General features: G+C 42.5%; 1 protein-coding gene across 4 annotated transcripts in view; it reads right to left on the bottom strand.

The window, feature by feature from the left end:
• The window catches only part of TBL1XR1 (TBL1X/Y related 1), a 113,355-nt gene extending 92,341 nt beyond the window's left edge, over positions 1-21,014 (bottom strand). For 3 of the 4 annotated variants that reach the window (XM_069865308.1, XM_069865310.1, XM_069865309.1), the window contains exon 1: positions 20,954-21,014. The gene's annotated coding sequence lies outside the window, so the exon portion shown is untranslated. The remainder of the gene's footprint in view (positions 1-20,953) is intronic. The other variant, XM_069865311.1, reaches the window with a different exon arrangement.
• Positions 21,015-21,853: the final 839 nt, after the last annotated feature.

Raw genomic sequence — 21,853 nt, 5'->3', positions numbered from 1 at the left:
GCAGCTCTGAGATGTTTGGGGGCCATTCAAAATGTTACAATTTTTCCACCTCAAAATACATGTTGTTAAAATGTATCTTTCAAAGAAAAAAGTTCCAGCTAGAATGATTCAGTCACCAGAAAAATCCTTGCCCTGCTCTTCCTGCTGGAGTTGTTCACAATCTGTTTTTATTATAAAATTTCTAACAATAACCTCAAAAATATTAAAAATCATACCAACAGTAGAGTGAGAACATAAGAAATTGGCGTCTACTCCACAGAGAATCTGGTTTCGGTATTAGACTTGGATAAAAGCTGAATGGGTTAGGGAGCTGGTTGTTCAACTGGAAGTGGATGAAAAATGTTTTTTTTATTGAGGAAAGCCAGTACAAGAGGGGGAAGGGACAGGTGGTGTCAATCAAAGCCGATTTGGCTCAGGCAGTAAGGAGGAGTTGGAATGGAAAGCTGCATAGCATTGTTTTATGTTTTCTGCTAAACAAGCAAGAAAATCCTGAACACAAATTCACAAGACAAGGGATAGGTGGTGGTCAACAGAACAACCTGCAGATTTCGAGACACAAATACAGCAGATGAACATCTACCAGTATAAACTGAGGACAAAACATGTGAAAGACTTAGGCATATTTTAGGGTAAAGAAACAAACCAAAACAAAGCAGTGATAAGAACTGTATTGAGCCTGTCTGAAGTACACCTGATGCAACTTCTATGTTTCTCTTAATTTCAACCAATTTTGACACTTAAAAGATAAATAGTAGCATCTATTTGTGAAACTACACTGTGTGGCTCTTGGACCTTCTATTTTTCTCTTGCTTCAACCGATAAAATAATTGACCCTGCAAGAACATGTACTTGGTCACACATGGGATACAATAACATTGGTTAGGCAATTAGTGACCAATTTAGACAGGAGAGAATACTTTCCCATGAAAGCAGATGCATAACACTCCTCAATGTATGAGATTTTATCGGTTTATGCTTGTTTTAACAGCTCGATAGCATAGTACTGAAAGCCCTGCACCAGGTACTAAATTGCAGAGACAGTGACTCTGTTCCTCGGTAACTTAGAACAAGACTACATAAAAAGGGCTTTTTTTTTTTTTGAGGGGGGAGAATTTTAGTGAGATGCATTTACCGATTTACTGTTTAAAAGACAAATGCACAAAAAGAAATCTCCTAAAACCAAACAAATTCAAACCCAAAACCCCCAACATTTGCTGTACGATGAGCATTAATGGCCTTTCAAGACCAAATCCTGCAGAAGTGTGAAGAGGAGACGTAAAAGCCTTCTGCAGTCTGAGAATGCCCCTACAACTTGACACAACAGTACAAGGAGTTTGGACAATACTCACTCTGCAGATGCAGCTCTCGCTGCTGCCAGTCCGATATATGCTCACAAGCAGTCATGTTTTATTTTGTCATGCCCATTCAACAAGCATGAGTAGATAAAACCCTGAAAAATCGAATATTCTTATGCAACTACCTCTTTGTGAAAATATACTCAAAAAACTCTCCCAACACACAATTTCCATTGCTCTTTTCATTTGCCTTACTTCTGCACATCGTTCCACTATTTTGCTTCCTAGAGCTGGGATTTATTAACTTGAGTAAAAGTGATTTCAGTATCGCTGCTAAAGCACTACCCAGCAGATGTCTAGCATCTATATTTATACAATTCTAAAACTGGTAATAAACATGATTTTTTGTATTGCCACACTACATGTTTTAATGAGACATCATTCCTTGTCACTGTTTATCAAGAAATAAGTTGGCCACAACTGAGTCCTTCTCCCATATTATTACATGACCTAACAGGAGTTTGGCAAGCTGAACGGAAACTTCTTGTTAAATACGAAGGAACGCTTCATGCTAAGGACTGGCGTTACTCTCCCTGAGTCCATGGACAGCACGGCTACTCAGATGTTGTATGCAAGAAGGTATCTAAGGGAAGGAGAAGCCTGGGAAGACATTAGGTATAAGCGCTCAGACTTCAGAAATTATTTCCATCCAGATCTCAACCACAGTGACTTTCACAGGACCGTGCCAAAGACTGAATGTGTGGTTCCTAACTGATGTCAGATGTCTGGGCAACCAGCCAACTTCCTATGGAAGTGATTTCAATATTGCTGAAGTTCAATCTAATTGTGCTGATCATATGATCACTTATGTAATGGGCTAGCAGCTTGATTAAAAAATACAGCCTACCTATGCAAAGAAAATAAACTATATTCTGAAACTACAAAGATAAATAGATTGGGATAAACAGAAGTCATATTCAAAAGTCATGCCTTCCTCTAAAACCACTCATTCCAAAAAGGAACAGATGTTAGCCAAGACAAATTCCATCCTTGCTCAACAGTGATTTAGACAGCCTATGATGTGAAGCAGAGTATTTTCTCACCTGCAAATTTACAGTTGTTCCATACCCATAATTATACCCTAAACGTAAAGCCTTGCCCCTTCTACTCAAGCATCCTAATAGGTTCTCACTGCCCTGAGACTTTCCATAAAAATTCAGTTTGTTTGCTTTTTTCCTTTGAGACCTTTCTCTTAAAACTTTTCTGTGAAGTACAAAAAAATCCACCCGATCAACCAAAAAGCCAAACAAGACAGTTAAGCCACAGGTTACCAAAATGACCATTCCTCTTCATGGACAATATAACACCAGTACTTCCATGCACACTTGCATCTCTCTGTACCTATTCACCTACTGTCTCATTTTTTAACTGAAGTCTCATCTGCACATGACTGAGCACAAGCCTTACAGGCAATACACAGCACCACATCAGGTGGCAGTGCTCTGTAACACACCGATTATAAAATTGTTGATTGTTAACAAACAGAAATAACATGCTGATGAAGATCGTGCCCTGGTAAGGCAGGGCTCTGAACCTAACACATTCACATAATCAGTGCTCAGAGCATTCATGAATTAATGTGCTCCAGGACAGGCTTTGAAAGAGAAAAGAAGGAACAGAATTAATGCAACTCCTTCCCTTCCTCCACAGTCTTTCAGCCCCACTCTCATCTCCCAGTCCTCAAAAAGGAAACACGCATTTCCAACACCCCAGTTCAGATTTCAGATTCTGGCAGAGGGTTTCCAAGGTCTTCGCTGTCCTTTCTGATCATTCCTCTCTCCTAAATAACAGCTCAGAAGTGCAGTGACAAACAACAACAGCAGACTGACAGCAGAAAAGGCTCTGTCCTTCAACAGTGCATTTACAATTTACCCTGTGGCTGAAGGACTGTGTAACTATAATCAGATTCCCTTTCTCTTCACTGCAATCCTACAACTTCTCCATGGAAATTTCCAGTTTGTTTAGCAAATTAAATCTGGACCATTTTCTAAAAAGTAAATGGTGTGGAAAAAATAAAATAATATTTAAAAAAAAAAAATTAATCTTTTCCTCTGCCTTTTTATTTTTGCCCAGGACACATTTGCAGTAGTGTTAAACACTCATCACTATGAAGTGCAAAGAAGTGTTTGAGAGCATTGTGAAATTTTGGAGAAAATTAATGGAAAGTGTCCATCCTAGTAAGCAATATATTAAGCTAGAGTTCTTTATTATACCAGTCAATGCTTAAGAATATTAATCGTTTCACCTTCATTAAATCTTTTTTTCATAATTTGTTGTGTCATAAATGTTAGAAGACCATTAATATATTTTATTTCCAAGCTTATTCTGCTACAATCACACTTTTGCTTGTGTACCAATTAGTGCTCTTTTGTCATTTATAGCTTTTTAATAATGTCACGCACAAACCCTCTACAGTCAATGATTCACTAGCCTGAACAGACTACTGTGTTAGACCAGCAAAAATTAACGTATCCCACGCCAGACTTACATTTTACGGAACTGCTCCACCCAACAAAAAAAAAAATAAAACCCAAAACCAGAAAAACAAAAATACCCTCATCCCTGACACAAAGGTTACATCTCTGCCAAACTTCAAGCATGTGTCCTCAAACAGGAAGTAAAGCTTTTCAAGAAAACTTCTTAATTGGTTAAAAAAAAAAATAAACCAACTTATTTTTTCACTTTTCCTTGCTGCTGCTGTTACCTCAACAGCTGACCTATTTCAGCCAATGTGGCAAAAAGGGAGTCTACTCAATCACAAAATATTTCAGCCCACTTACCAAAAAAAAAAAAAAAAGAAAAATGTATGTGATCCAACATCCCAAGTTTAGTTGTTTTTACAAAGCTTTTCCCCACTGCAACCACATTTCCACTGGGATCATGACCCTAAACAATCGCATAAACAACTGAATTTCTGTGAGGGCCACGACCTCACTTGCAGCTTCTTTCTCCCCATCCCGAGTCACCATCTCTCACTAGGAAAGCTCTGTGGTGGAAGCAGAGATATTGACAAGCCTACACACACCAGAGAATATTTAAATAAAGTTTTGTCAATCATTGCCAAGATTAGGCCCAAATCAAAGTCCCAGACAAAACAGAACCTGAAAAGTGCAGAAATTGAGACCTACAGCTCTGGACTGGCTTTTACCGGCTATACTGTGACATCATGGAAAACAAGTTGTATCAAGCTTTGTTTTGGCAAACCCTAACACAAATCACCACCTCTAGCTGAGCCCATCACCAGCCACTTGCAGTTATTTTGGTGTTGCCAATGCTCACACACAGAACAGCTCACACATTTTATTTTACGACTCTTCTGGTAAATTAGGATAAGCTATCTCAACATAGTGGAACCATCTTTCATAATAAGCATCAATAAAAAGGGCCTTACAGGATTCCACATGATGAAAACAGGATACTAGATCCAAATATTGTGCTTTAAAAAAAAAAAATACTTCTTGGTGAAACAAGTTAGAAGAAAAGAAAAATCGGGCACAAATATCACCTAGAAACACTGAACCACCTCAAAACACAACAGTCACACAAAGGATGATTCACAGGTTAAACAGAACAGCAAACATTTCAAAAATTGTCTAGTTTAATTTAGAATTTATTTTGTTAACCCACATTTTGCTTTTGACTTAGCAGATTTTGGGACCACAGTTATGCAGACAAAAAAAAAAAAAGGTAAATTTAGCAATTTATAACCACACAGATACACTCTTCTTAGAGCAGGCCCAAGGCTGCATGCACAGATCTAACTTTGCTTTCTCCATAAATCCATTACGCAATGCAGTATGATAAATATGTAACCATGAAGTTACATACTACATCACAAATAAGATGCTGTACTCTTCAGTGACCCAGGAGAAGGCAGACTACCCCTTGTTCTATCCATGATTCTCCCTCTCCCCCACCATTTCATTTCAGTAATGGTCCAGGCACTCATTTTGCAGCCTTTTCATACCATCTCCTCTCTAAGGTATGTAAATAATTTAGTCAACAGTAATGCATTATGCAATTTATTTTCAGCCAACAGCACAGCCCTCATTAGGTGCAATTCATGGGAAGAAGCAGTTAATTATGGTAATTCATCTGCAGACCTAGGTGCGCAATTTCACTGTTATTCTGCAATTCTACTTAATATGCATATCCTGTGTAAGGGCAGTTAAATGGCAACTTTCAAAACTGACATCCCGATCCCCCATTCTATAATGAGCACTGAATCCAGACTTTAAGGCAGAGCTACAATAAACACCACTTCTGCAAGGGGAAAGAGTCAACTTAAACAAAGCAACTTGCACAATCAGGGTTTAACGTAGGATACAGAATAGTCCTCTACAAAATCCTAGAAATAATTCTATGCTATTGTATTGTACTATTTGTGGAATGGTATGTGATCATATAATTAGAGATCATATAGTACATTCACACAAAGAATACTGTAGGGCTTGCCAGGGGGGTGGGGCAGTGAACTCTTTTAAAAAAGAAAATTGCATTATCTGGAAATTCAGAGCTAATCTAGACTCAAACAATACCAGAGAGCTTTTCCTTCACAAATTTTAGAGGAATACATCTCAGGTCTGATCGCTGCCTGAGGAAGAATTAGTTCTAAACAAAACCAGCTCAGGTTTTCAGTCACTGAGATGTTAAAAGTCAAAACAAAGTATCTAGGAAATAATCTGAAATATGTCTCTATACTGGGGAAAAAAAAAAACCCAAACAAACCAAAACTGTTTAAACACCAGCTCTTTGATTACAACAGTGGGGAGCAAAGATAGCACTTGTTACAGAACAACCACTGAAAGAAGCGCTCTGGACAGGTGCAAGAAAAACACCACTGGTTTGGTAGCTACATCAGAGGAGAGGCAGAAATGAAGGGCAGGTCCCAATTGGATGCAGCAGCACAGCAGTTTCCTGGAGAATCAAGTTAACTCCTGAGTTAGGGGGAGGCTCCAGTCTCTGCTCATATCAGCCCAGGCAGAGGCTATCGGGACTGTCCCCCCCATGATATTGCCTTTGAGGCAGCTCAAGCAGAAGCAACACCAACAGCCTGATCCAGCGTCCACTCCCCTAAGCATCTCAGCATGTGCCTTCCAGCAGCCTTGAAAGAAGAGCACTCGATCTTAGGCTATAGAAGAGTGGAGGTGAGGTGCAGCCACATCTGCAGACTTCAGGAACTAAATGATGCACCCAGCGTAACCCTGAAGAGCACACAACTACCAAAGAGCAGCCTTCTGCAAAATCTCTACCCTCTCAAGAGGGCCACAAAACATATCACTAAACCACTGAAGCCCCACTCACTTTGGAGAACAGGCAGACAACTCGGCCATAAGTCTGCAACAGCATCACCACCCAAAATTAAAAGCCTGAAGTTGTAATAACTTTAGATAGTCACAGCTTTAACAATCAGAGGCACAGAATTTTATATGAGCATCCTGAAGGTCTCCATGAAGCACAGGTCCAAGATACACCTGCACAGACATTCAGATAGTTCCAATTTTAACCTTATAAGCTTTGATATACCCACAGGACTAGAATGTTTGTGCGCTCTGGCTTGTTTATGACTGACTACATATGCTAGAATGTGTTTTGCCAAACTCACAGCTAAAACAAAAGCCAGCATTCAAACAGCACAAAACTTCATAAACCAAATAAACAACACATTGCAAATATTTAAGTCTTCCAAGCAAAGGCTACTTCCATGAATGTCAATATTTAAACTGGCAACAAAGCATTTCAGACACTGAAACAAACGACTGGCTAAAAACCACTACCCTCATCATCATCATCATTTTAAGTGGTTCATTTTTCTATTCTCCTGAAACATGCATGGCACTCAAATTATAACTGAGCAAATGTACACACCCATAGCTATTTAAAAACAACAGAAAATTGGAAACACTAAATTTAATCTTTTTGCTTAACCCAAAACTAGAAAACTGTCAGCCCCGAAAATTAGTTTTGCAAAGCCTTAATGCATCTGAAAATGGCTTACTTGCTAAACATGACAAGCAAATTCCGAAATAAAGAGAAACCCTTTCCCACAACATGCACACTAATATTTTTCTTTCCTGAAAGTTGGATCATTTCCAGGGAACCTGAAATGACTTCAATGAAGCAGTAATGTATTTCTCACTAAAAACATGTAGACTGCCTCAGAATACAAGAAAACCATTCAAATAAGAAAGGGCCTCACTCAGCTCTTCTAAAAATACCCAAGGACCACACTTAAAAGCAATTTTTTTTTAACAATTAGGGTTTGACTACACCAACAGCTATATCTGCTGATCTATAGATACCTATTACACTAAACAGGAATGAGACACTTTTTCTGGAGTCATAAAAAAAATGCAAACGCACTGTAAATTCACACTTCTAACTTCAAGCCATGCTACCTAGTGAGTGTAAATACATTCTGGTAAAGTTTAGGGCATTTACTAAACTCCTAGCAGGATTTTCTTTTAAAATTAACCTGAGGATACTTCTCAGTGTAAAGAATGGTGAAAATAACAGCCACACTATAAAAAGCACAATTCACAACAGCAAAACCCAAGTGTACACAACTTCAGGTACTATTCACCAGACTGAAGAGATTTCCCAAAAATCAACATACTCTCTAAAATTTGATTTGCTAGGAGATCAAAAATACACAAACAACATATGAAAACCAGATAGCACATGCTCATCAGCATCACAAGCACAACTGTGCTCACCAGGACTGTGATGCACTTTACTAGACACCTGCACTGCCAGGGAAAACTCCCCAGGAAGCAATGTCCTACATTAAGACTGTACATCCTGCATAAGCATTTCTCTTGACAAACTATCTGCCCAGGGCTCTGACAACAAAAATACCACTGGCTCTTAGTAAAAGGCCCAAAAAAAGATTTTTATAGAAGCCTGTAAATCTGCTTAACTATAAATTTATAAACAGGAACAATTTAGGAATTTATTAAGGAAGACCTGCCCAAGTTGAGTTGTAAGCACATGACAAAGATCATGTCACCACTCATGTCTACTTTATATATGGAAAAGTCCAAGCAGTCAAGACAGTAGGAGTAATGCGATCACCATATACAGAAAGGTTGGTGTCAGCCTCGCTTAGCTATTAGCTGGCTCATAGCAGTCTGCAAATATTTTGTCTAATAGAAAAGCTGACGTAAGGGCGAGGCATGAACCTCTTATCTATTAGGGTTTAATTCACATGGATAACCTATAGTTTACTGGCATCCTCACAGTAACACCACTGGTGTTTGTGGAGTAATGCTGCACACTAGTTTAGTAAAACCACTTGGATTTTAATACCCTCCCACAACAGTAGTAGTTTTTAACACAATCAGTCTTTCCAGAGATTATGTTTGTAGGACCAATAAGCCACAGCATGAGATGGTGGAAGAAAAAATAAACCATGGCAGAGGATATAAACTTTCTTTCCACACAGAGAAGCTCAGAGATCCACCTATAGCTTTTGACCACATCTCCATTCCACTTGGAGCAGAGCCACCACCTCTGCTCCCACCTCCGCTGCTGTGACAAGCGGCTGCTTGTGTAGCTGTGCTCTGAAACTCATCCCTGAGGTTGCTCAGAAACAAAAGCTCAGTCTTTTCCCCACCCCCAAAGAGCTGCCAGGGTCTGGGAAAAGCAAGTGCAGGAATCTTAAAACTTTGTGTAAGGTTGCATTTCCACATTAGCAAGGACACGAAGATGCCCAACTTCATGAACCAAGTAACCCAATTTCAGCACGATTCTTCATCGTGGACAGGCACTACCAGCACATATTTCCAACGGTTTTTATCCAACATAAAAGAAAAAGTAGGAGACAAGCACAAAACCTATAAACACAAAAAGAGCACTTGCCTCAAGTAATAACTCCAAGCAAGTAGAGGCTTAAAAATGAAACAAAAGTCACTTGACACTGCTACGTGGCCTTTCACCAGAAAATCTCAGGGCACTGAACTGGACTCAAAAAACCTCCTCTTAAGTATTAAATCACTGGTGCGTGGGTAAATTTGTTAATCCATTTGCTAAGGTCACACAGTGGCAGAAATAGCAGATAATCCTGCCACTAGCTTTCTGTCCTAATCATTATGTGGACAGAAAATCTTCAGTGATGTAAACTAAAAATAAAGTAAATGCAGTTATCTATTACATGCAGGTATATTAGGTCAACCCAGAAACACAAAATGGTGGGTGTGGGGATTAGAGGTGTCGCTGGGGCTCCACCACAGATCTAGACAACCTTGTGAAAGCTTAAGAGAATCTATAGCCAGAAAGTAATTCCATAATTCCCTCTATTCAAGCACACACACACCCCATGAAAGGGGTGAACAGACAAACTGCAGCCATGCTCAAAAAAAAGTCTGAAAACCTTGAACAATAACACACAGGACAGGTTCCATTAATGCACTGTACCCACACTAGGACTCCAAAAGTTTGCCATTCACTCTGTACTGAAATTAAAGCAGTATTTTACAGATTGCCTGTAAACTACCAAAACTGGGGAAGTCTTCTACTATCAGAGGGCAGACAGACACACAGCTGATGTGGTCAAAATGTACACAAGAGAGCTATGACCATTTCAACTGCCTTTGGTGCCACTATACATTAAAGCATTCTGGCAATACCTGCTATGAAACTCTAACAATTGAAGACCATTTTGGTGAATACTCTTGTATTGGCATAACACACACTGCAAGCACCAGTTTCTGAAGCAAAAAAGGCAAGACTATGACGTGACAAAAAGAGAAAAAAATATACTACGAATTAAAAATACTGAACCAGAAAATGAGCTACACTGGCATTATTAAGATGTAGTAAAAACAACATCATCATAAAATCACTGCAGGCAGGGAAGACTAATCTTTGTGTTCCTCCTTAGGCAAAACTCTCAGTAATTTCAGTGGGATTCTCCCCCAGATATGGCTGGATGACTACATCCAGAGCCTTCACTTGCCAAGTTTGCTCCTGCACCCAGTCTCTATTGCATCCATCTTAGTTACACTACACATATCCCGATTACAGGGATTTATAAACAGCAAGAGTAATTTAGAGGCAATCAACAAAACTAACTTCTGTAGAGATGAGGTTCACCATCATTATCTCAAACACCAAAGATTTTGCAGTAAAGGACTTATATTTGAAAGACTTTAAAGAAAAAAAATCTTTTTACTGACATTCTCAAAAGCACATTATGCATTTTCTCAGTCCCAAGCACATCTGTTTAAGAGACAGAATACAAGCCACAGGTTTCACTGGGCAACAAGGTTCAAGAGAGTTTATGACACATTATTCTCCTCTGTTTATTTTATTAGGTTCTGGACAACAAGACACCAAATAAAAATGGTGCTTAAATATCAGTCAACAAAGTATTTCCTATATTAAGCAGTTTCTAGATGTGAACTCTTTAAAGATGATCTTTCAACTCTGAAGTTGCAATTATGCACACTCATCTGTGCAGCACAGGACAAAGGCGCCTGTGCGCACGTACCAGCTCGTGGTCTCAAAGCTGTGTTTGTTCACCCAGAACAATGGGGCATGTGACTTGTCAACACTACCCACAATAAAAACAATAAGATAAGACTGCCACTGATTTCACGATGACTGACTTTGTTTTTGTTAATTTTAAGTTACAATGCCAATAAAAATGTATTGCATAAAATGCCTTAGTTGAAAAAGCCCCAAGCTGATCTCACAACGCGCTGAGGTTTTCACTCAAATTTCCTCAGCTTTTTTTGCATCCGCACTAAACATTCATGCCAACTCCCACCCAGAGCCTCCCTCTGACATCATCAAGAGCTTGATCAATGTTTTACGCCTAAAGCCAAGACTATTTTTATCAAATACAGGCCAAAATATGCCTTTCCCATTTCTTTGCCTGGGTGCCTGCCCCAGCCACCCCTCGCTCACCTCTGCTCTGTGCCCTGCTGCCAGCACCAAGCCTGCAAACTGAGACATTAGCAGTCCAGCAGGTTTCCCTCCACCACAGACCAGAGCTGCACCCCCCAAACCCCACTGGCTCAAGAGGGCTATGCACAATCAAGTCCTCTACGTAAACTTAACTAAATTTCGGAGAAAAGGGAAGAAAGCAGAGAAAACCTGAGAACAGAAACAAAAAGGCATCAATTGGGTTTAAAGAACTGACAAGTGAACAGATAGGAAGGATATATGATGCAAACTGTCAGGACTGAGACAACACACCCTGATACACCACATTAATTTGCCATATTCACACCACAGCACAGACAAGGAAGCGGAGCCAAGGAGAGGAGAGGGCATGACCACACAGACTGTTGGAAGGGGTTAATTTCAGAAAGAAAAAAGCAGTACAGTCTTGCACTACTTCTCATTTGTGCACAGGGAGGTTACTTTAATCACACAGAACAGCAGTAGGCCCAACAGCACCAGACTAACAAACAAAAGTAGGCAGCAATGTGCACATGGAAGCACGCTACAGTCCCAAACTTCCACCATTTACAGTAATGCAAATGAAACCTGATTGACCTGATCTCTGAATGTGTGTTTTAAAAAACACTCTATTTCTTTCTGTTCATCTTGGAAAAATTCCGTTCCACAAGCAGGTAGTTACAAACCACAGGTGGGAAAGTGGGAGGCATATTAAGAGCACAAGTAACATTTTACATATTCTAACACCATCAATGCAGCTTTCTGGAGCTCTTCAGCCTAACATACACATGCCTTGGGGCTGGCACAACAGGGAACCTTAGCGTACATAATGGACATACTCTTAGCTGGAGTCTGACACTGCATTTCACATACCCTCCAAGCTTCTCACATGAAGTCATCCATAGTGCCAAAATGCAAGTCACAACACATCAAAATCGTTTTCCCTGACTACCTCTGAAAGTTCCCATCCCTTTACCTTTCATATAATTTTTACAATTCCTCTTAGCACTTCTGTTGATACACACGGGATCTTTAGAAGTCCAGTTTTGTGTCCCAGTTCATACAAGCAACCAGTACCTCTCCAATCGGTGGCCCCAGCTGTGTCCCAGGCACTGGGACAATGAGAGGAAGCTGACAGGAATATTTAGGGCAGTGCTTCCACCAGCAGCCCACAGAACCACACAGAGAGCAGAGAGGGATGGCATTTAAGACATAAGCAATGCCATCTATTTTACCAGAAAGTAGTATATTGGGGAGAGCTGTGGTGCCCAGGCACCTTACCGGGATGATCACACAGTCAGAAAGTTTTTTTTTGTTTTAATGGAACAGACCCTTAGAATTTAATCTCTAATGTTCACTGTGCACTATATGAACTGTAAGAAAGAATCTTGCAAAGAGCCTTGATGAACTAGAAATAAAGAATCCAAATCAAAATAACCTTATGTGTGTAGACAGTAGAGGAACCAGCTAACATGGACTTTGCCAACAATTAAGATAAACACACTGATATTTCTGACATAATCAACAGCCATTCTGAATCTGCCCTGGAAAACAGTCACAGAAATAAAAAGCATTTTTCTCACAACTCAAACAATTTTGACAAATATTTACTATAGTGGTGAAAGCCGCTAAAAAAAAAAAGTTCGTTTCCATTAACCAGCTACATTTAGATATCTGTAATTGCTATCAGATCAAGCTCACCAAAACTGCTTAGTATGCTGCTTCATCCTACTTTTGTTTAAGTTTTATCGCAATTCAACATATTCGAGTTTCATATTCCTGTTTCTTCACCCTACACAGTGCTAGAAATTTACAGTCTGAACAAGAGGCATCAGATTATTTTAAATGCACAATGAAGTTTCACAAAGTGAAAATCGGGTACCGTGTCCGCATCAGCAAAACATCCCAATTACACAGCAAGTATAGTCCCTGCTTTTCTAAACACCAGATCTGTTGCAGCAGCTATAGGAAACAGCTAACCCATTGTTACAAAAGCAATGTTTCTAGCACAATTTATTTAACATCAACAGTAATAGGTGGTTTGACACTGTTCTTCGTTTTCCTCCATCCGTGTCTATGTTAACTTTGCTCTAAAAGTACTTTAAGAAGTCTTAAATATGAACAAACATAACCCCAAAGTAAATATATTACAGATTCACAAATATCATCATGACAAAACCCTATATTTTTAGGAAGCGCTTCCTAATTAAAATTTATTGCTAAGAGTCTGTATTTAGGAATACATGTTTGTGTTAATAACCAAACAAAAATTTCTGCACTAAAGAAGAATGTTGACACCCATACAAAAATTAGCTGTGATTCATTGTTTAACAGTTGTCTTCCCTTTACAGAACACCGCAGACTGAAGGACATATTGCCAAATTGAAAGTACCAATACTTCCTTTAACCTAATATAGGAAAAATAAATACACTTTAACAGCTTCTAAATCTTGCACGTCCTACTTTTTTTGACCCAGATCTCATTATTTCCCCCACAGGTGTATGTAATATCGAAACTACTTTTTCCCCACAAATTTAGACCTAACGTAAAAGAGGAAAAGTCCTCATAACTTCTGGGAGCTAAGGAGACCTGGAAGCAGGGGGCAAGGAAGGGTCAGCACCCAGACTCATCTCTGTAAAGATCAATTGGTATTTTAAGGTAAAATTTTCATTTCAGCTACACCTAACGTTCTCTCCCAACTACTGCACCTAATGGCAGGAAGTGTCAGCTGTTCCAACAGGACAGTAAGTTAGACCAATACAAATGATAAATGAAAAAATAATTAAATCTTTTTATTACTATTTTTACAAGGCAAAAATGTATTTTCAGAAGTCATGCCGACACTTGACCATTAATCAGCCTGTCCAAAATCACAGAAAAGCTATAAGATTTGTTACTCCTCTCCTTGGCCGGCTTGGACAGCTTCTTCTAGGAAATCCAATCAAATTGTTTTGTCTTTGCCTGGTACATTTACAGAACCATGAGGGGATTGAAATTCAACTTGTTTTTCACAACCAAGCAAATCCCCAGCTCAAAGTTTGCCAGCGACAGGTCACCAATATGAAGCGCCTGAACTTCTAACACTGTTAATGTTAAATGGATGCAACTTTCAGGACAAGTTATATTTATGGCTCTAAACCTTGAGAATTTCTGTGGGTTTGGCACTGGGCACAGTATTTACCTCAAAATTTTCATGAATAGTAAATAAGGGACCCTTAACCCATAATCTTGGAAAAATGCTGTAGAGAGATCTTTTCTGTACACTGTATAGTGGCTGCCAGTAGGCACGCAGCTGTCTGCGGAACCATTAAGTTTCCAGAGTCACTTTCACAGCCCTAATTCATAAAAATCTGCCACCGCCCCAACATCAGTGGGGTCCAGTGGGAGCTCTGCGTGCGTTGGAGTAGTGCCTAAATCATTCCCCAAGCTCACCCACGGGTTAAAAGGAGCAGCAGCACTAGCTACAAAGACAGCTGCTGGCCTGCCTTGCCAGGCTGACAAAACTGCTGCCCCACTGAAGGGGGAGGGAAGGCCTACTACTCACACCACAGCAGCTGAAATTTCTAGTAACGCACCTCCAGCGATCTGGAATAACACATGGTACGTTTGCATATGGCACAAGGCGGTAGAGTGTCTCTGTAACAAACACTTACATTGAACAGAGATTGAACTGAACCTTAGATCATAAAAAAAAGCCCAACAAAAACAACACACAACTGTTTTTTCTGGGGATGACCCTTGATTTTTTTAAACTGCTAGACATTACTAATAAACTAGATTGCTCCTTTGCAACATGGAGACTCAAAAATTACAACAATAAACACAAACCAAGTACATAACATAGCCTTTTACCAATACGGCTCCCAGAAAGAAACAGAAACACTACCCTCATGGGATTCTGCAAAATCCAGCAACCACACGCAAGACTTAATTTTTAGAAATGCTAAGCACACACAGAAACTGCAAACATCACACGCAACTGTGGGGGCTCAGCATCTTTGAAAATATGACTGTATTAATATCCTACTTCACAGACACAGATGCCAGTTTACACTCAAAAAGAGTTGTGTTTGCACCAAGCAGAGCTACAGCACAAATCCAAGGGCCCGCTATCCACTCACACCATGATATGCTGCTCTCAGAGCTGTGCCGGGTGCACACAGCACCACAAAGGGCCACATGTGAGCACTGAACCAGCTCAAAGGCAACCAGATTGACACCCAGCCTGCTTGCTTTACTCATCCTGAAAAAAGGACGCGTAAGTCTGATAGCATGCTAACTATGTTGCTTCTGGTATTCAAGCTAACTTGTTCAGTAGGACCTCAGTAGCTCTACTTAGCACTGAATTGTGCCATGGTTACGTTCAAAGACCAACAGGGAACTTTCCGATAGACACCACACATACACGGGCTTAGACAAGCCCGTAAAATTCCTCATCATCACTTTGAAGATTCTTTCAGTAGGTTTTTCCATAAATCCACACCAATTCATCAAGCCTTTTTAACGCTATTTCTACAGGTAAGAAAAATATTCTCAAAGGACTTTCTAGCAAACAGCCCATCCAAGAAAGCAAGCGAGCAGGGGTAAGCTGCAACCAACACCTGCAAGTTGTTCCTTGGTGGGTCAAGACAGCTAGGTCCTACACACCTTAACAGTATGTGCATTTTCCCCTTCAGTTACACATCCTCTAGCTTGGAATAACCACTTACTCCTTACCAAGGAAGAATTTTTTTTAAGGCTCTTTATCAATACAAAAAGGAGAGTCTAAAGGATGTCACAGAAAACTACATGGCAAAGTATCAAAAAAATAAATGTTTCAGTAGGTAAGCTGAGCTACAGTTCTATTAATACTTCAGAACCAAGAGAAAACTCAACTTGAGCTCAAATGTGGCCATTAACACTCCAGGGCATTGTGTATAAACAATTTCAGCCTTGTTTTCATTATGAGAAGGAAGAAAAGGGCCTTCTCATCTTGGATTAGATACCACAAGGCAGAACCCTAATGAGGAGAAGCTGTTCACAGTTTTCACACAAACTGGCAGAGTGATTTCTAGACCAGACTTCCGTCCTTTTTCACTCAGCTGACCAACTCTCACGAAGTGACTGCGATGCTGCCTCATCTTCACTGCTTTTTACCTCAAGTTAGCTAATTCAATTTTGCAAAATTAAAAGTGAATATATTCCCTTACAATTTCATCTGAAAAGATATTCCTTATTCCTCATTTCATTGTCATACTTTATCTCAGAGGAAACCAATTCTGATAGGAATAAAGTTGTCTCCATCTAGTTGGCTTGGGATGACCAGATGAACCCTTTTCTAGTGAAGTCACTCTTTCCATTAAGCTACTTCACAGAAATTAAGACCATCCAACTCCATACTGCAGTGCCTAGGAAGCTGTGTGTATTTGGGACAGGGTGGCTAAATCAATAGCAGGAATGCAGGAACTGCTTCTTCATTACCTGTTAATTTGAAGGTATTACATTGATGCTGTAATGCAACTTAAAAACACTGAAAAGAGCTGTCAATCATAGATCCTAACAGAAAACTTCTTACACTTCTTCACCTAACACAAACCCTTAAAATTATATTTAAAAGGGTACACGCAACGAGTACATTCTCACAGTAATCGCTTTTTGTAGGAGCTAAACACTCATAATTACAGAGCACGCGCACACACCTTCACTTCTCTCCCAACCTCCAGCCACTTGCATGAGCTAACGTTTAGGCCTTTAAATATAGTCATTATCACACTTCATACTCTGCGTGTGCACAGGCGGAAACACACAGGCACTAAAGATGGTCAATAGACAAAACAGTATCACAAGTCTCAATATAAACAGCACAAATCAGGTTAAAAATGAGCTGTAGTTCAGTTCAGTACATTTCAGTATCACAATATTGCAATTTCGCCACAATGCAGTCTGCAGTACACCCTGTCCCTGCTCTCCTCTCTGAAGCTGACACCAGACCACTTCATGACCTGCCTATCCCAAATCAGAAGGAGAAGAGCTAGCGGTAGATTTGTGTCTTTCTCTCCCTCTCTTGCCAATAGCATCCTATCCTCAGCACCACGGTGTCAGAACTCACACGGGCCCCATGATCCTGAACGGCTGTGGGTCCAGGGCAGGACAGCAGAGACAAGTAAAGTAAGCAAAAACTGAGGGGGTGACTGTATCTTGAGACTCCAGATGAGCAGGGGAATAGGAGTGGTGAAGGAAACGCATCATGCCTGCCACTGCCTTTTCCTTCCCCAGAACGCTTAACACTGCTTTGATAGCAAAAAGGTATCTGTGTCATGAAAGACTGACATCCCACTGCTCACCAGTAATACAAAAACACACTTGAATCCTGTGGGCAGCTTCTTAGACATCTGCAAAGCTTATTCACCCAAACTAGACTACCAATGCTCACCAAGTTATGTGTGTTTCTTTATAGAACCTCCCAACTTCTACATGATTCTGTCCTTGTGGGATGTGGGTCTTTACTGCCACTACAAAACTGGTAACAGCAAACACATTCTAACTCAAATGTGATGTTCACAGCAAATTCAATTACAAAACAAAAATCAAGTTAGGTAAAATAACTCGGTTCGCTTTACATTATTCAAATCTGTTCTTCCTAACTAAAAAATATTACCTAAAAACAACACTATAAGCAGTTTTGACCATTTTCTTAATCCATCCATAGCCTCTTTATGCTTAGGGCTGTAGCACTTCTTAGCATCAAACCCTTTCATGATAGGAAAATGGCTATGAAGTGCTGCTGTTGGGTACTTAGCACTTATCCCATGCCTCACAACTTCAAAGCATTACACAAACACCAATAATTACCATATATAGAGTAAAACTGAGAGAAGTATTCATATAAAAAAAAAACTCGGAGTAAAAAAAAAAATTCATAACTACCTGTTTGAAGGGGAGAAAAGCTTGAGCAAAAGACTCTCCTGTAATTATTGCATTCTTTATGCTCCACACATGCATTATAGCAGTTCACATTAAAACCAACAAAAATCAAACTCTTGCACTGTCTCAAAAAATTAAAAAGCCCAAAAGCCAAGCCCCAACTCCTTTCATACATTTAAATTACATTTCCTCTCCCATTTCTCATGGGCTGAGAATTAAGTCTTTTCCAGGTGTTCTTAATAATTGTTTGGGAGGCATGCCACCAAGTTCCCAAGATGCAATACCCCAGGAACCCTGTTCTCATGGACACAGATTTACGTCCCCTAAGAAAACTTAAGACAGTGACAGTGCACAGGCTCAGGCGATCTTCGTTAAATAATAAGAGCTAAACCAAAAGTTTTCTACAATGATTCCTAAGGCCCCATCTGCACCCTAAGTAACATCACCACAACAGCACAACCCCCTTTTTTTGTCATGGCAAAGAGGAAAAAAAAACCCTTCATATGCCCATCCACCAATATGTACCCACTTCTTAAATTCAAGGGCACACAAGAGTTTGTAGGATCATTCCTTTTTGAAATGTATTCTGAAAAGATGGTTAACGCACATGGATCCAAAGGAACGCCCCAAATTCAACATGAGCCTCATGCATAAGAACCTTAAGGCTGCTCAGAGAAAGACAAGGGCCCAAAACCGCCCAAGCACCCAAGAACTCCAGTAAAACTCAAAACCCAAACACTGGTTTTGTATATAGTGCCCTCTCTCTAAGGGGCATAAACCACCGCCCTGGAAAACATCCAAAGGGCAGAGACCACCAATACCAAAGGGCCTTGATCATGTGCTCAGCATCCTCAGACACTTCTTTCAGTGCCACAGGACAGGAAAAACAAGCAGACAAACCCAGAATATGGAGGGGTTTTTTATGCAACAAAGACTCAGTTCTCCCAATCACGCCCCTCGTGTTCTAATAATGAAGAAAGACTATGTTTTGTGCTTCCCTCCATAAGTCAGGCAGGAATTTGATTTACACAGACAGGAAAACGAGGAAGTCGAGCACACCGGAGAGTAGTAAAAACTTCACCAGCAAACTTCACTTTCCTACACAGCGACCTACAAACCAAACTTTCCTCCAGGCTCACGTGTCTTCTGCAGCAACAGCCACAGCCACGAAGCACACGCAAAGTTTGCTGTGCAGGAGGGAAAGAGCAACACAGAAAAAGCAAGAGAGAAGCCAGGGGAGACTTTTATCCTCTCAAGCTGCCTTAAAAGGCAATTCGGTGATGAGAGATTAAAGTCACCTGGAACAACACGACAAATTTAACCCTTTCAGGGGACAACAATAACAACAAGCCACTCAGTCGTGCTACTTGCAAGATCTATACATCCTCTACCAAGAAAATAAATACATTGCATCAACCGCGTGAGTCTGTCTGGAAGATGCAGCACACACCCCGCGCCCCGGTTTCAGGCAGAGGCAAACCCCAGGACAAGAGGGCACCTGGGAAGTGCAAAAAAGCTTGGGTTTTTACCCCAAACCGGGCTACAGCGGGTGTTCCCCGTTCCACCCTGAACTTCCCAGGGAAACTGCTCAATAACTCGGCTGCTCCGCCCCCGGGGGGCAGAGGTCGAGCCCAGCCCCGGCCCCTCCCCAAAGGCAGGACTGGGGGGGCCCGTCCTCCTCCCGGCGCAGCTCGACCCCCCAAAGACAACATGGATGGGGGGCGCTTCTCCGCACAAATCGGGATAAAAATAGGGCGCTCGCCAGGGCTCCCGAGTGCCGGGGGGTGGGAGGCCCCCCCCATTAAACCCTTTAATAAAAATGAAGTCGGGGGTTGGGGGGAAAGAGGATAAGAAGGGGGGATGGGAAGGAGGAGGAGAGGGGGGATGGGAAGGAGGAGGAGAGGGGGGATGGGAAGAGAGGGGGAGAGGGGGATGGGAAGAGAGGGGGAGAGGGGGATGGGAAGAGAGGGGGATGGGAAGAGAGGGGGATGGGAAGAGAGGGGGATGGGAAGAGAGGGGGATGGGAAGAGAGGGGGATGGGAAGAGAGGGGGATGGGAAGAGAGGGGGATGGGAAGAGAGGGGGATGGGAAGAAGGAGGGGAGGGGGATGGGAAGAGAGGGGGATGGGAAGAAGGAGGGGAGGGGGATGGGAAGAGAGGGGGATGGGAAGAGAGGGGGATGGGAAGAAGGAGGGGAGGGGGATGGGAAGAAGGAGGGGAGGGGGATGGGAAGAAGGAGGGGAGGGGGATGGGAAGAAGGAGGGGAGGGGGATGGGAAGAAGGAGGGGAGGGGGATGGGAAGAAGGAGGGGAGGGGGAGGGGAAGAAGGAGGGGAGGGGGATGGGAAGAGAGGGAGAGGGGGATGGGAAGAGAGGGAGAGGGGGATGGGAAGAAGGAGGGGAGGGGGATGGGAAGAAGGAGGGGAGGGGGATGGGAAGAAGGAGGGGAGGGGGATGGGAAGAAGGAGGGGAGGGGGGAGGGGGGATGGGAAGAGAGGGAGGGGGATGGGAAGAGAGGGAGAGGGGGATGGGCAGAAGAAGAGGGGGGGATGGGAAGAAGGGAGAAGAACGAGAAGGGGGAGGGGAAGGGGGAGGGGAAAGTGAACGGGGGATGGGAAGGAGCAGGGGGGATGGGAAGGGGGTGCCGTTTGCTTAATCGCCCCCTTTTCCCCTGCACCCGGCCCCCAGCCCCCCCAGCATTCATGGAAGGGGGCGCGGCGGGCGCCGAGCCTTCCACCCCCCCCGGGACGAGCGGAGCCCCCGCACCCCCGCGCTCACCCCGGTCCTTACCTTGCGAGCGGCTCCGTGCGAACCCGAGATCCCCCTTGTTTGCGTCTCCTGCCGTGTCACAGAGCCATGTGCGGGCACATCCGTGTCCGGGTGCGTTTACACGCGGGTGTGCAGCGGGATAATCTTTCAGCTGAGGTGTCCACACCAAGAGCAAGAGGAGGATTAAAAAAAAATTTAAAAATGAAAAAAAAAAGGGGGGGGGGAACAAAACAAAAAAAAAAAAAAAACAAAACCCACACCACCGCACACACGGGAGGAGGAAGGGAAAAAAAACACCCAGCGAGTAGCGCTGTGATATTCAATTATATCCGAGCCAGGGGAGGGGGAGGGCGGGGAGGGGGGGATTCGGTCCCGAGGAAGGAGGGGGGGGGAGGAGGAGGAAAAAAAAAAAAAAAGAAGTAATATCAGTGTGCGTGATTGAGATTGAGGAGGAATCGCGGCTGAATGTGGGAGCCGAGACTGAGGAAGGAGCCGCGCGGCCCGCAGGCAGCGCCGAGCGGTGCCCGGCCGCACCGAAATGGGCGCCGCGGAGCGAGGGGAGGGAGCGAGCCGGGCGGGGGCGCGGGCACGGGGGACACGGGCCCCGCTGCCCCCCAGGCCTCCCTAATGCCCCCTCGATCCTTCCCTGCTGCCCTCCGAGCCCTCCTGCTGCCCCTTGATCCCCCTACACCGCCCCCCTGCTGCCCGGGGGGGGCACACGGAGCCCCCCGGGGGATCGGAGCGGGGGTCCCGGGACAGGGATCCGTCCTGCAAGTTCCTGAAATGATAGAAGCGCTAAGCAGGAAAAGACCATCGAGAGCATCGAGCCCGAGCGACCTGTCCACCACTAGATCGTACAAGGGTTTGGGTCGGAAGGGATCTTAAAAGATCACACAGTTGCAAGCCCCCTGCCGCGGGCAG

Source organism: Phaenicophaeus curvirostris, chromosome 10, assembly GCF_032191515.1.
Source record: "Phaenicophaeus curvirostris isolate KB17595 chromosome 10, BPBGC_Pcur_1.0, whole genome shotgun sequence".
Taxonomy (NCBI): Eukaryota; Metazoa; Chordata; class Aves; order Cuculiformes; family Cuculidae; genus Phaenicophaeus; species Phaenicophaeus curvirostris.
Note: the sequence above shows the minus strand (reverse complement) of the source record. Positions and strands in the feature narration are given on the sequence as shown.